This window comes from Ranitomeya imitator, chromosome 7 (genome assembly GCF_032444005.1).
Source record: "Ranitomeya imitator isolate aRanImi1 chromosome 7, aRanImi1.pri, whole genome shotgun sequence".
Classification (NCBI taxonomy): Eukaryota; Metazoa; Chordata; class Amphibia; order Anura; family Dendrobatidae; genus Ranitomeya; species Ranitomeya imitator.
Genome location: NC_091288.1, coordinates 72,729,965 through 72,745,765, shown reverse-complemented (window position 1 = coordinate 72,745,765; position 15,801 = coordinate 72,729,965). Strand labels below are relative to the sequence as shown.

General features: G+C 43.0%; 1 protein-coding gene across 25 annotated transcripts in view; it reads left to right on the top strand.

Moving 5' to 3' along the window:
• The first annotated feature begins 721 nt into the window (after window positions 1-721).
• Window positions 722-15,801, top strand: part of MAP2 (microtubule associated protein 2) — a 323,896-nt gene continuing 308,816 nt past the window's right edge. For all 25 annotated transcript variants that reach the window (XM_069733503.1, XM_069733495.1, XM_069733482.1 and 22 more), the window contains exon 1: window positions 722-819. The gene's annotated coding sequence lies outside the window, so the exon portion shown is untranslated. The remainder of the gene's footprint in view (window positions 820-15,801) is intronic.

Genomic DNA, 15,801 nt, shown 5'->3' with positions numbered 1-15,801 from the left:
GTGTGCACAGACCAGTGTGTCTCTATGATCTGCAGTCTCCTGCACCTGCTGTGTGCACAGACCAGTGTGTCTCTATGATCTGCAGTCTCCTGCACCTGCTGTGTGCACAGACCAGTGTGTCTCTATGATCTGCAGTCTCCTGCACCTGCTGTGTGCACAGACCAGTGTGTCTCTATGATCCGCAGTCTCCTGCACCTGCTGTGTGCACAGACCAGTGTGTCTCTATGAGCTACAGTCTCCTGCACCTGCTGTGTGCACAGACCAGTGTGTCTCTATGATCCGCAGTCTCCTGCACCTGCTGTGTGCACAGACCAGTGTGTCTCTATGAGCTACAGTCTCCTGCACCTGCTGTGTGCACAGACCAGTGTGTCTCTATGATCTGCAGTCTCCTGCTCCTGCTGTGTGCACAGACTAATGTGTCTCTATGAGCTACAGTCTCCTGCACCTGCTGTGTGCACAGACCAGTGTGTCTCTATGATCCGCAGTCTCCTGCACCTGCTGTGTGCACAGACCAGTGTGTCTCTATGATCTGCAGTCTCCTGCACCTGCTGTGTGCACAGACCAGTGTGCCTCTATGATCTGAAGCTTCTTGTTTTGTGGATGACAGTTCTCCCTGCTGTCAGCTCTTGTCCTTTCTGTGGGGACATGGGCGGGGACTATGCGCTGACGTCAGGCCGGCCGATTACACTCTCTACTTTACACCAGAGGGCGGGGTTATGCTGATAGTGGGCGTGGTCTGCCATGTCCCCAGCTTCTCCAAAGCTGCAGCTGATCAAAGCGACCAGAGCATCAAGTGCAGCAGCCGGAGACAGCGAGCAGGTGAGTGCAGTGTGCTGAGGCCGGGGGTCGCGGATTGTGTGCAGGGTGCTGTGCATTACTGGGGTGCACAGCTGTACAAGGCAGAGGCTGGGGTACACCAGGAGCAGATGTGCTGCCTGCCCCATGTATGTCACTGCCCGGGCCTGGGCAAGGGGGTTCACTGGTGCCCCCCTCACAGCCAGCACCCTGGGGAGTGCCCCAGTCACCCACCTGCACCTGTGTGAGAGCATAAGGCGGCACCCAGAATTACAGCATCACCAGCTCTCTCATCTATCTAATGTATCTATCTATAAATCTATAATATCTATTATCTATCTCATATCTCATATATATTATCTATTTATCAATAATCTTTGTATATATTATGTATTTATCATCTATTTATTAATCATCTGTTTGTCAGTTTTCCTGGTATCTATTAATGATCTATTTTCCTCTCTCACTCATCCATCCTTCGTTCTGTCTATCTTACACACACTTAGGATTCTGAATCCTTAACCCTTTCCCACCCTGGCTTCATCCAGTCTCCCGCCTCACCTGCATCATTTATAAGCCATTTATACTGACTCTATGGATGGGCCATGCTCCCCCACATCACTAGCTGCATGTCTACGCTCCTCTGCGCAGGGTTCTGGATCTCTGCTGCCCACATGCTTTGTGGTACCTCCACCTTGGCTTTGCATTATGCAAATGCCCCTCTTTTACGGCCGTACTCCCCGGTACTCCGGATAACTCCCTTGGCATTGGCTGTCTGCATTGCAGTGTCTGACATCCATTGTCCAATATAAGTGACCATTGCTGAAAGCCGTCCTGATGTAGCAGACACTGTGTCATTAGACATTGGGAGTTGTCACACTGCACATACAGATACTTTTATGTCTAACATCCCTGCAATGCATCTCCATACCCACCCCAGCCCGGGGCGCATTATGCCTGCAGTGCACCAGTGCTACACACTGACAGGCATGAGAAATAGTCACATTACATTGTGCAGAGGACGGTAAGGAGGGCTCTGGGGACAAGTGCAAGTGCTACAACACCAGAGTCCAGAATGGCACCTGTAGCCGGAGGCACCACGTGAGTGATAGGAAGAACATGGAAGAAAATACTAGGTGGCAACATGTGCATCTGCCCTCAGCCATGTTATCACACCTGCAGGCCCCTATTGCAGAGACTTTAATGCCCATCTCCTTTAAAGCCCTGACTTTGGGTGTCATCCGCACTGTGTCCATGTGGCAGAGATGAATCGCCCTCCGTGGACCGTTTTTTATAAGATTTATTGCCTTGCCTTTAGCGCATAAAGCCAGAGGTTACTATTAAAAGACATTTCTCTCCATTAGTCCTGTGAATATAAAAGCTGGCGATCCATGTAACGTCTGCTCTGACTCTTCAGTAAGAAGAAAATGCAGCCTGGTGTTCTGTGCACGTGTGTGACTATACCCGCCGATGCCAGCCTGTACATGGTGTAGGTGCCAGGATCATGCAGAATAATAGGGCATCACATGCTTGTCACCGCTCACACACGACTAGCACTTGTTAATTATTATCTAATGGTACAACTGCAAGTGTGATCCATCATAAGAAATCTGGGACCCAACAGAGGTGAGGGAAGAAGCGAAGGAATATTCTAGATAAGATAATGCTGTTTGGAGAAATACAAGCAGGAGACAAAGGAAAGCAAAGCATCATCTCAGTCCGGAACAAAGGCGCATGCTCAGAGAAAGGGAAGCTTCCTAATCCCTGGGTTAGAGGCAGACACAGCCCAGCCCTGCCTTCATGATGGCACCTGCTGGTGTGGGGGAGTCAGCATAGCCCCCTGTATACCGTGCAGCATGGATGACACTGACTGCAAGTCGAGTTGTGTCATCATCTATCTATTATCTATCTATTATCTATCTATCATCTATCTGTTATTTATCTATTATCTATCATCTGTCTATCTACCTATCATCTTCCTTCCTCCCTTCCTTTCTGTCCTTCCTTTTTTCTGTTTCTCCTTCCTTTCTTTTTTTCTGTCTCTCCTTCCTTTCTTTTTTCTGTCCTTTCTTTCTTTTTCTTCCTTTTTATGGCCTTCCTCCTTCCTTTCCTTCCTTTTGTCTTTCCTTCCTTCCCTCCTTACTCTTTATTTCCCTTTTTTTGGTCCTTCCTTTCTTCATTACTTCTTTCTTTCTTTCCTTCCTTCCTTCCTTCCTTTTTTCCTTCTTTCCTTCCCTCCCTCCTTCCTTCCTTCCTTTCTTTATTCCTTCCTTCCTTCCCTCCCTCCTCTCCTTCCCTCCCTCCTCTCCTTCCTTCCCTCCTTCCTTCCCTCCCTCCTTTCCCTTCTTCCTTCCTTCCTTCCTTCCTTTCCCTCCTTCCTTCCTTCCTTCATTTCTTCCCTCCTTCCTTCTTTCCTTCCTTTCTTCCCTCCTTCCTTCCTTCCCTCCCTCCTTTCCCTTCTTCCTTCCTTCCTTCCTTCCTTTCCCTCCTTCCTTCCTTCCTTCATTTCTTCCCTCCTTCCTTTCTTCCTTCCTTCTTTCCTTCCTTTCTTCCCTCCTTCCTTCCTTCCTTCCTTCCTTCCCTCCCTCCTTTCCCTTCTTCCTTCCTTCCTTCCTTCCCTCCCTCCTTTCCCTTCTTCCTTCCTTCCTTCCTTCCTTCCTTCCTTCCTTCCTTCCCTCCTTCCCTCCTTTCCCTTCTTCCTTCCCCCCTGGCGTCCCTTCATTCCTTTGCATTACTTTTTAGGGTAAGTTTACCCTCACCCTTATCACCATGATGACATCACACGTTTCCATTTATTTACTAGAACAATGACCTGTAATAAAGTGATATTTCATTTATGAGACATATTTCCAATCCTCCAATTCACAGATTACGCTTTTATTCTTTGATGGCCCTATTGTTTCTTCACACCCATAGAATGACACAAAGCCTGTTGATTACAATGCACGGGATTTAATTAGGAAATAAAATAGGATTGAAAACTTGATTGTTACTTTAGTGTATCATTAAAGGGATTACATTGTAACAATATATGAAATGTAACTCTTGCTTCCCTGGAAAGAGCATCCAATAATCTTTCAGTCAGTGATTTACCAGTCCTTCTAAACCATTCAGCGGTGTTATTTTCTATGAATTCTTTGTTGCCAGGTTTGTCATATGTGAAAAGCATTATGTCAGGCCTGGGAAGGGTTAGTATATAGATCTGTACACTGCCTTGTCTCACAGCTGTAGAGATGGTAGATAGTAGGCATGATCAGACTGTCCTCTTCTACCTGTGATAGAAACAGATTTATGTGAGATAAATCTCATCAGTGGGGTTATAGCATGTGTGAGAGATGGCGTGTGCATCTGGCATGGAGTTCTGCTTTGTCCTGTTCTAGCAGCCAGATAGGGTTTATACCATCAGTGTAGTAGATGGAGAAGGGGAAGAAATGAGGAATAAAACGTGGCGGACGGTGCACACACAGAGATCAGTCCTGTAATACTAGCAATATCAATAACACAATAATCAGGCAGAGCAGCGGTACCATTTTGGTAATGCACAATGCTCTTCGAAGTGCAAGTTCCATGTAGAAATATTTAGCATTTTATATGAAGAATTTGGTGTAAAAAATGGTGATAATGCACATTTTCAGGATATTTGCTTTTGGGCTTCCATACATCATTTCTATTTTTCTGCTGTTTGCCTGATGTAAATCCAGCTATAAATTGCAGAATACGCTTCCTAACATCTACATCCTATTACATAAGGTTGCCGTGCTACACACTCAATGGATAATTCAGATCTGCGTCATGTTAGTTAAGTCTTTAGATTAATGAAAATAAACACTGATCTAAAGGGAGAAGTAGAAGAGTTGACATCTTCCTTAGCCATGCCCCCATTGGGATTTGGAAGGGGTCATTCATTGAATAATAATACACCCAGCAACAGTGGGGTAATGAGTCCAATGGGCCCCAGTGGAAACTTTGGACCTGTGCCCCCCTGCATGTTTGTCTGATGTATGGGCCCTTGTAATGTTCCAGATCCTGTGACGACATAAGTGTTTGCCCTCTATGTAATAGCGTCCCTCTTTCTGTAATAACATCCCCCATCCTATGCCCCTTCCCTGTAATAAAGTCCTCCATCCCGACCCCCTTACTGTAATGATGTTCTCCATCCTGGGACTTTTCCTGGTATAATGTCCCCCATCCTGGGCCCCTTCTAGCACTATTGTCCCCAACTTGGTATATTGTCTCCATCCTGGGACTTTTCCTGGTATAATGCCCCTATCCTGGGCACCTTCCAGTAATATATGTCTCCTTCCTGGTATAATGTCCCTCCTCACAGGCCTCTTCTAGTAATATATGTCTCCTTCCTGGTATATTGTCCCTCCTCACGGGCCCCTTCCAGTAATATATGTCCCCCATCTTGCTATAATGCCCCCAATCCTGGGACCCTTCCAGTAATTTTATGTCTCCCATCCTGATATAATGTGCTCCATCCTGGGCCCCTTCCAGTAATATACGTTTCCTTTCTGGTATAATGCCTCCATTCCAGCAATATATGTATCCCATCCTGGTATAAGTCGTCCCCCATCCTGGACCCCTTCCAGTAATATATGTCCCCCATCCTGCTATAATGCCCCCATCGTGGGCCCCTTACAGTAATTTTATGTCTCCCACCCTGATATAATGTGCTCCATCCTGGGCCCCTTCTAGTAATATATGTCTCCTTTCTGGCATAATGCCCCCCATCCTGGGCCTCTTCCTGGTATAATGCCCTCCATCCTTGGTCCCTTCCTAGTATAATGCCCCCATCCTGGGTCCATTCCTGTAATATATGTATCCCATCTCTGGTATAATGCCCCTCATCCTGGGCTTCTTCCTGGTATAATGCCCCCATCCTTGGCCCCTTCCTAGTATAATGCCCCCATCCTGGGTCCATTCCAGTAATATATGTATCCCATCCTGGTATAATGTCCCCCATCGTGGGCCCTTCCAGTAATTTTATGTGCCCCCTCCTGATATAATGTGCCCTATTCCAGGCTTTTTCCAGTAACAATGTCCCGGTTCTGCAGCTTTTCTCCACGTATATATAAAAAAATAAACAATACTGCTCACTTTATCCCGCCCACGATGGGCAGCTCATGACATCACTACCATACGCCGCCACTGACGTGCACCCCAACACAAAGTCATGAATGCTCAATGTCTTATTGTATTATGGTGACTGTAGTCTGCTCTTCACATGGTCAGTATTTTAACTAAAAAGGTGAATGATAAATGTAGTATTAGTGCAAAGCCGCATTCAGATGTCCATGTAACACAGTAGCCGCCGGACTCCGGACCTGAGATATGAGGCTGCCAAGTTCAGGTCGCAAGATGTGGGGCCAGTCCAGTATTTACTCAAGAATTTTCAGCTATTACTTTACATATGGCTGTCTAGACAGATATGTAGGCTTTCGAGAAATGTGACTAATAAGATTTTGTTTTCTATAGCCCAGAACCATTAATTAGAGCAGCATGCCTTATCATATAGTTTGTAGACAGGACTTTTTGATTTTTTTTTTATGGTAAATTAGTCAATTATGCAAATATATATAACATCATAAGTTGAAATGAATGGAATATAGTTCTGTAATGACTTCACCGTTATGTTTTGTGACATTAATAGTCATCCAAGTGTAGGATTGTGATGTGTCTTGTGCTCCTGTGTAAGCAGGAGGAGGCAGGACCAGTGTCTAGACAGAGCTGCCTGCTGGCATCCCAGCTCCAAGACTACCCCAGCGCTGCAGTGTCTGCTTCCAGCTGGATGGCTGACCCGCGCTCTGATTGAACGCCTAGATAGAGGTTGCTTCGCGTGAACTTTGCGTCTTTATCATATGTGGCTCCTATAATTATGTAGGAGGAGGACATGGGACCTCAGAATCAATTACATGTAACCGATGTTTCAATATTTACAAATAAGCAGCAAAAGGAAATAAATATTCAGAAAAAATAATAGATGCTAAAGAGTGTAAATGTATGCAGGTCCCCAATGTCGCGCACAAGAACAATAACTGTATCAGTAATGTCACCGTTTAAACACTACAGTCTGTAATGACGCCTTGGCTTCTCGGCCAGTGGATTGTAAAGCTGGCTCTTATCCAACCAATATACAGAGTAGCCGGGCTGAATGCACGATACTGATGATTAGTCTTCGGTTTTGCATGGCAGATCATCGGAGGGCTTCATCAGCTGCTGCCATCATGTTTTATGTATAATCACAAGGATACAAATTCATCCTCTAAGATGATTTTTAGCGAGGGTCTGCATTTACCAGGGATGCCATAGGCAAACACATCTCCTTAGAGGGCTATGTAAATCAGCCTGTGCATCTCTGTCATTATGGGATTTAGATTGAGGGGGTGTTTGATGGATCTGACAGCGGCGCTCGGCGCTGAGTCGTGAGTCAGAGCCACATAGGCAGATTATGGCGCCACTTACTTTCTCCACGCTCAGTTGTATGCGCTGGGAACTTTCTTGCACTTCAGGAAAGTAGTGTCTTGTTTTCAAGTGCAGCATAATCTTGGGGTAAATTACGGGGTTCTCCGGTGATACGATATTGACGACCTATATTTAGGGCTCGTGCAGATGACCGTGAAAATCGGACAAGTGCTATCCTTTTTTTTTGTTACAGATAGCACTCGTCCCCATGTAATTGTGTGGGGCCGTGCACATGTCTGATTTTTTTTTTCCGCGGGCCGATTAGTCCTAGGAAAAAAAATGTACGAATTGCATCCAATTATTGGGTTACACTTGGCCATTCATGTCTATGGGTACGTGGAAAAAATCTGAGCGTGATTCGATTTTCACAAAAGATGGAGAACTTTTTATTTTTTTTCACATCCTATAAAATCGGATCACACTCTGATCAAGCAGTGATCGGCGTTTGATCAGAGTGTGATTAGCTTAATCAGAACGATATCCTCGGATGAGAGAAAAATGAATGTATGACTCAAGCTACAGATCTCTTGGGGGTCCGACACTCTGTGACTCCACGATCAGCTGGTATTGGCTCCATTGACCAGAACGTGGCTGCGATCACCGCGTGGCAGCTGCTGCTGACTCATCACAGTGCGGCCAGTCTTTCTTATTTATCTGATCATACATATTTTTTTTATAATATTTACCTTTTTCTAACATGAAAGCTGCATTTTGCCATTGTACAGTAAATAGTAACATAGTAACATAACATAGTTAGTAAGGCCGAAAAAAGACATTTGTCCATCCAGTTCAGCCTATATTCCATCATAATAAATTCCCAGATCTACGTCCTTCTACAGAACCTAATTGTATGATACAATATTGTTCTGCTCCAGGAAGACATCCAGGCCTCTCTTGAACCCCTCGACTGAGTTCGCCATCACCACCTCCTCTGGCAAGCAATTCCAGATTCTCACTGCCCTAACAGTAAAGAATCCTCTTCTATGTTGGTGGAAAAACCTTCTCTCCTCCAGACGCAAAGAATGCCCCCTTGTGCCCGTCACCTTCCTTGGTATAAACAGATCCTCAGCGAGATATTTGTATTGTCCCCTTATATACTTATACATGGTTATTAGATCGCCCCTCAGTCGTCTTTTTTCTAGACTAAATAATCCTAAATTCGCTAATCTATCTGGGTATTGTAGTTCTCCCATCCCCTTTATTAATTTTGTTGCCCTCCTTTGTACTCTCTCTAGTTCCATTATATCCTTCCTGAGCACTGGTGCCCAAAACTGGACACAGTACTCCATGTGCGGTCTAACTAGGGATTTGTACAGAGGCAGTATAATGCTCTCATCATGTGTATCCAGACCTCTTTTAATGCACCCCATGATCCTGTTTGCCTTGGCAGCTGCTGCCTGGCACTGGCTGCTCCAGGTAAGTTTATCATTAACTAGGATCCCCAAGTCCTTCTCCCTGTCAGATTTACCCAGTGGTTTCCCGTTCAGTGTGTAATGGTGATATTGATTCCTTCTTCCCATGTGTATAACCTTACATTTATCATTGTTAAACCTCATCTGCCACCTTTCAGCCCAAGTTTCCAACTTATCCAGATCCATCTGTAGCAGAATACTATCTTCTCTTGTATTAACTGCTTTACATAGTTTTGTATCATCTGCAAATATCGATATTTTACTGTGTAAACCTTCTACCAGATCATTAATGAATATGTTGAAGAGAACAGGTCCCAATACTGACCCCTGCGGTACCCCACTGGTCACAGCGACCCAGTTAGAGACTATACCATTTATAACCACCCTCTGCTTTCTATCACTAAGCCAGTTACTAACCCATTTACACACATTTTCCCCCAGACCAAGCATTCTCATTTTGTGTACCAACCTCTTGTGCGGCATGGTATCAAACGCTTTGGAAAAATCGAGATATACCACGTCCAATGACTCACCGTGATCCAGCCTATAGCTTACCTCTTCATAAAAACTGATTAGATTGGTTTGACAGGAGCGATTTCTCATAAACCCATGCTGATATGGAGTTAAACAGTTATTCTCATTGAGATAATCCAGAATAACATCCCTCAGAAACACTTCAAATATTTTACCAACAATAGAGGTTAGACTTACTGGCCTATAATTTCCAGGTTCACTTTTAGAGCCCTTTTTGAATATTGGCACCACATTTGCTATGCGCCAGTCCTGAGGAACAGACCCTGTCGCTATAGAGTCCCTAAAAATAAGAAATAATGGTTTATCTATTACATTACTTAGTTCTCTTAGTACTCGTGGGTGTATGCCATCCGGACCCGGAGATTTATCTATTTTAATCTTATTTAGCCGGTTTCGCACCTCTTCTTGGGTTAGATTGGTGACCCTTAATATAGGGTTTTCATTGTTTCTTGGGATTTCACCTAGCATTTCATTTTCCACCGTGAATACCGTGGAGAAGAAGGTGTTTAATATGTTAGCTTTTTCCTCGTCATCTACAACCATTCTTTCCTCACTATTTTTTAAGGGGCCTACATTTTCAGTTTTTATTCTTTTACTATTGATATAGTTGAAGAACAGTTTGGGATTAGTTTTACTCTCCTTAGCAATGTGCTTCTCTGTTTCCTTTTTGGCAGCTTTAATTAGTTTTTTAGATAAAGTATTATTCTCCCTATAGTTTTTTAGAGCTTCAATGGTGCCATCCTGCTTTAGTAGTGCAAATGCTTTCTTTTTACTGTTAATTGCCTGTCTTACTTCTTTGTTTAGCCACATTGGGTTTTTCCTATTTCTAGTCCTTTTATTCCCACAAGGTATAAACCGCTTACACTGCCTATTTAGGATGTTCTTAAACATTTCCCATTTATTATCTGTATTCTTATTTCTGAGGATATTGTCCCAGTCTACCAGATTAAGGGCATCTCTAAGCTGTTCAAACTTTGCCTTCCTAAAGTTCAATGTTTTTGTAACTCCCTGACAAGTCCCCCTAGTGAAAGACAGGTGAAACTGCACAATATTGTGGTCGCTATTTCCTAAATGCCCAACCACCTGCAGATTTGTTATTCTGTCAGGTCTATTAGATAGTATTAGGTCTAAAAGTGCTGCTCCTCTGGTTGGATTCTGCACCAATTGTGAAAGATAATTTTTCTTGGTTATTAGCAGAAACCTGTTGCCTTTATGGGTTTCACAGGTTTCTGTTTCCCAGTTAATATCCGGGTAGTTAAAGTCCCCCATAACCAGGACCTCATTATGGGTTGCAGCTTCATCTATCTGCTTTACAAGTAGACTTTCCATGGTATGCCATGCACAACTCCAACTGGCAATTTTTGTAATACAATTAAAGAGTATCGGTAACTAAATTTCACTGAGTACAGGCGACTGCATCTTTCCCCAAGGTGTTCTCTGCCGCATTTTACTTAGCCCATGGTGATATTTCTCTATGACAATTAAATTATTTAAAAAATGCAGTTTTCTTAGGCTACTTTCACACTAGCGTCGGAATCTCCCCGTCGCAATGCGTCGGGCAGAGATTCCGACGCTAGCGTTTGACGCACTGCACAACGGGTGCAGCGGATGCATTTCTCTGGCGCATCCGCTGCCCCATTGTAAGGTGCGGGGATGTGGGGGCGGAGTTCTGGCCGCACATGCGCGGTCGGAAAAAGCAGTCCGTCAGGAGCAAAAAACGTTACATGTAACGTTTTTTGCTCCCGGCAGTCCGCCACAACACGGCGCAACCGTCGCACGACGGTTGCGACGTGTGGCAAAACGTCGCAATGCGTCGCTAATGTTAATCTATGGGGCAAAAACGCATCCTGCAAACAACTTTGCTGGATGCGTTTTTTGCCATAAACGACGCATTGCGACATCTGGCAAAAAACGCCAGTGTGAAAGTAGCCTTAGGCTCAGATGGAACAAGTGATCCAATGCATCAGTTATGCAAACGGCAGCAGAAAGGTCCATTGTTTATTATTGGATCTTTTTGATAAAGATTTTCTTAAGATAGGGTAACGCAACCGTTTTCCCAACATTTGAGAAAAATGGCCCACTTACTCTGATCAGAGTGGCATCAGTATTTCTCTGACGTGGAGAGAAAAAAAAAGTTTCTCCATCTTCAATATTTTATAATTTTTTTTTATGAACCCATAGATTTCCATTGCAGATTTTGATCTCACACTTGGATCAGTATCGGACATGTCTTGGACATGTGAACTGCCCCAGACAATGTTACAGGTATGAAAACATACCAGAACCGATGAAATGAAGTAAAATACATGTTCCTAAATCAAAGATAATCTAAAAAAAGCTATAAAAATGCAAAGAGAGATTTACATATCCTAATAAAAATGTAAGTAAACCACAACAAATAAAGCTTAGTTATTAGCAAATAGTTATTCTGTAAAGTTACAAACTGTCTTTAATAATCCAAATATCAAAATACAAACAAAATCCGTGCAAAAATACAAAATTGAATCCATACTGAAAATCAATTTATATATAAAAGGGACAGGCGTGCAGCATTGTAACCATGGAAGCAGTGGAATACAAATACAATGTGAACACATGGAGGAGCCTCAAATATGCAAAATACAACACTGTTCATTAATAAAGTGCATAGTGCATAATGTATGAATAAAATATACAGTATATATGCATGTACTGGGGTACCGCCATAAGTCACAGAAAAGTAGGGCAAAAAAACAACGTATGATATCAACACAAACTGTATTGAAAAAACATGTGATGTCATATAGATGTGGCTATAATATAGTGACCCCAGCTGGTAATAGTGGTCAATCAAATGCCAAAAATACATAAAAAACAGTAACACCACAGCTTCTTAACCATACTGATGCCCAACCACTGCACTGGTGCCCCGACGTGCGTTTCGCTGTTGCTTCCTCTGGGTCTGCCGAGGAATCATTGCATAATCAATGGACCCTCTGCTTCCATTTCCATAACTGATGCAGTTGATCACTTATTCCATTTGTTTGTTCCTAAAACGGAATGGACAAACTGAAAGCCTTGTTGGACATGTGAACAGAGCCCTATAGTTGCAGTGCATGCTGGACCCTTGCTTCTCAATCAGGTCAGCGCATGATGTAATAGATCACGGGTTTGGTCAGTTCGGGAGTGATTTATATTTTCAAGTGCTAATTACACTGTACAAATGAACTATAAAAAGCTGAATAGTTGGCATAATTTGCTGACACCCTCACACTACCTAAACAGAAAATAATTAGCCCCTTTGATGTTAATGATTGAAGTCAATATTAATGCTTAGTCATTTTAATCATCATCATTGTGTGTTTAGCTCCAATACTTATTATGCAATTTATTATGAAGGTTGTAGATTGCTTATTCTACAAAGGCAAACATATCATTTTCATAGCTTTATCTCTGACGCATTGCTAGTTCCTAGAAGTACTTTTCAAGAATCTGCTGGAAGTCCAGCCGTAGCGTATGGGCACGCCACATCTTTTTCAGACAGGTTTTTTAAATCTGCCTAAAAAAGAAATCAGAAAACGCTCAAAAGAAAAATGCAAAAATGTAAAAATGACTTACTGGTCAGGTTTTAAGCATCTTTTAACTGCTTCAAAAGATGCCAAGCAGTTAAAAGAAGTGACCAGTCCGTTCTTCAGGCACATTCCACTCTGAAGATGCTCTATACTTAGATGCTCTTGTAAATACCGCTGGAGATAAAAACATCTAAGCAAGGTCTCAGCAAACAGTCAAAATGTGGAGAAAAACAGGCTTTAGGACAAGAATTCTGGCGTGCCCTGAAGTGACTGCCTCTTGTAAATCCCGGTGGATACATCATCAGCAAATAGGGATGTGTTAGATGCATTGTATCATGTTACTTCTCCACAAACATGCATGCTTGGTCAATGTGGACTTGCGTGTTTCTACAGTACGTAGGGGGAGACAAGCCACCTCCAGATCACTCTGAAATTCAAGATTGTTCTTTCCCAAGACATCTTCCATCTGGGGAGAGTTGGGATCCCTGATACACATTTGTTGATCGATCGATCACTTCGGAATTCATCCAACATTTATCAAACCTATATGGACATCCGTAGACAATAGATTGTGGACTTGTATTGGTGTGTTTTCACATAGTATAGTCAAAGGATATACATACAGTATCTGAGGGAGCTTCTTAGAAAAATCATAGGTATGTCTCCACTCACTTAGATGTCTTCCTAAAAATGTTAAGGTTTGTTTAGTTATCCAAGAATTGGTCATTAGGGACACCTCATCCAACCATTAGAACAAAAAGGCTCTGGGATTCTTCAGAGCAGCATGCCTCCTCCCTAACGCTGCTCCCTCCGGGGAGATCCAAGACCAATTACCGTATGGTCTTTTCATTCTGGTAATCAATGGATGTCTCAGCATTGATCATATCTTCCCTCATGTCTAGAAGATATCATTTTATACACAAAGGTGAATCTATACACCTCAAAGTTTTTTTTTCATGTACTGACATTGGGGCCTGTGGCTGAATTGAGGATTTGAGGAGGGCACTGTTTGTATAAACTGTGTATGCTCTAATCCCTAGGAATATGACTAATATCTATTGAGAACTCTATTTTATGTAGACATATTTTATTTAATATTAAAAGGGTTGTCTGGAATGTTTGCATTGATGGCCAATCTATAGGATGGCTCATCAATGTCTGATCAGCGGAGCTGCAGCTCTCGATAATCCTGCCGCTCAGCCATTCCTGGTGGAGATGGCTGTCAGAATTGCTCAATTGCCGATCAATATTGTATGGGCATGCAGTGCTCAGCCTCTATACTGTTGATGGAGTTGTTCAGTGCAGCTCCACAACTGATCATTTCCGACTGCTGCCAACATCGGGTACAACTGATCGACGGGGGTGCCACGTGTCCCGCTCCTACTGATAAGATATTGATGACTCTTCCCTATGCCATTGATGTAACCCCGTTAAAAGGAATCTGTCAGCAGGTTTTTGCAATGTAAACTGAAGAGAGCATTCTGTAGGGGTTAAAACACAGATTTCAGTGATGCCTCTATTATCAATCTCTGTGGCTTTGTTTGCTTGCAATGATTGATTTAGCACCAGGAGCATATCATTGCTGGACTCAGGAGCGAGTGCCTCATGGTCCAGCAACACCCCCTCCTGTGATGAGCACCTCACTGTCTATGGACTTTGTCCATGCAGAACCTGGTGTGGGCGGGGTTAGCCATGGAGTGGGTGTGGCTTGCTTTCTCAGCTCTGCTGCATGCTAAATGTAAAAGCTCTGATTGTATCAGAACTGCTTCACCCAGTAATCTAAGTGATACATCGTTGGATTCAGCTTCTCTTTCCCTACATCAGGCTGCTCTCCCATGAGGTAGCAAAAAGCAGCTGACTGATTCCTTTAAAATGAATTTGATGTTCTACTTGGTAATAGTCTGGCTATTTAAACAAATAAAACTTTCTGCAGCATGACCTGGTATCAGCCAGTTACTTCTACACATATACATATGTATACACACCCAGAAACTAAAGCTGTCTAATGTAACTGTGTCATGTTTGTTTCTCTGTCTGATTAGTGTGAGATAATTAGAGTTAATACAACATTTATAGGGCACAGATTGTGTTTGCCGGTTAACGCATGATGCAATGTTTTGTCTTTGCGTACTTTCTGATTTCACCTATCTTCAATATGGACATAAATGCATTTACTTTTGGCCTCTGAAAACTGGTCGGCATTTCCATTCTAGTGAAAATTTGTATTCTCTAAAATGTATCATTCGATTTAGTAAAAGAAAACAAGTAACTTCATACATAATGTACAACTGGGTGGCTGCTGGTTGAGTTGTACCGAAAACATAGCAGTTATTTTAGATGACTGTGCAAAAACGCTGTCAAGTATATGTATGTGAGGGGTAATATTTCTAGCTTTTATATGACTTGTGTCCTAGATTAGTTTTCTCCAATGCAGGCTCTATCTCTAATCTCCAGCTGTCTCAGAGCTAGTGAGTGGAAACTAGCTGATATGAGGTTCCCTATACACAGCACACATAGACATGATGGATTCCTGCTCTCCTGTTTTTTCTCTTTGTAGCTGAGGTTCAAAAGCGGCTGCAGCATGGTCATCATTAAACAGCAGTACTGAGAATTGTTGCTGTGCATCTAGCTCTTGGGTAAGACAAACACTTAGGGTATGTTTCCACGGTCAGGATTGCATCAGGAATTGCTCAGGATTTGACGCAGGTAAAATCGGCACCAAATCGGCACCTGAGGTCACCTGCGTTTTTGATGCGTTTTTCATGCGTTTTTTTTCACGCGGATTTGTGTGTGTTTTTGTAAGCTAAATAAAGTTATACCAAAAAAAAAAGAAATGTGATGTCATTTCTTGTCCAACCTCTTCATTTACATCCAAAAACCAAAGAAAAACAGAAGACCGCACTAACAGCTAGTTCTATCACCTGGATAAGTTAAGCATGATTCAGATACCAAGAAGCTGAATTGGAAATCAGGTGCTCACACTGAAAATAAGTCCAAATCACCGCTGCATGAAAATAGAAGAAATGCGGGCTCTCACCATCCAA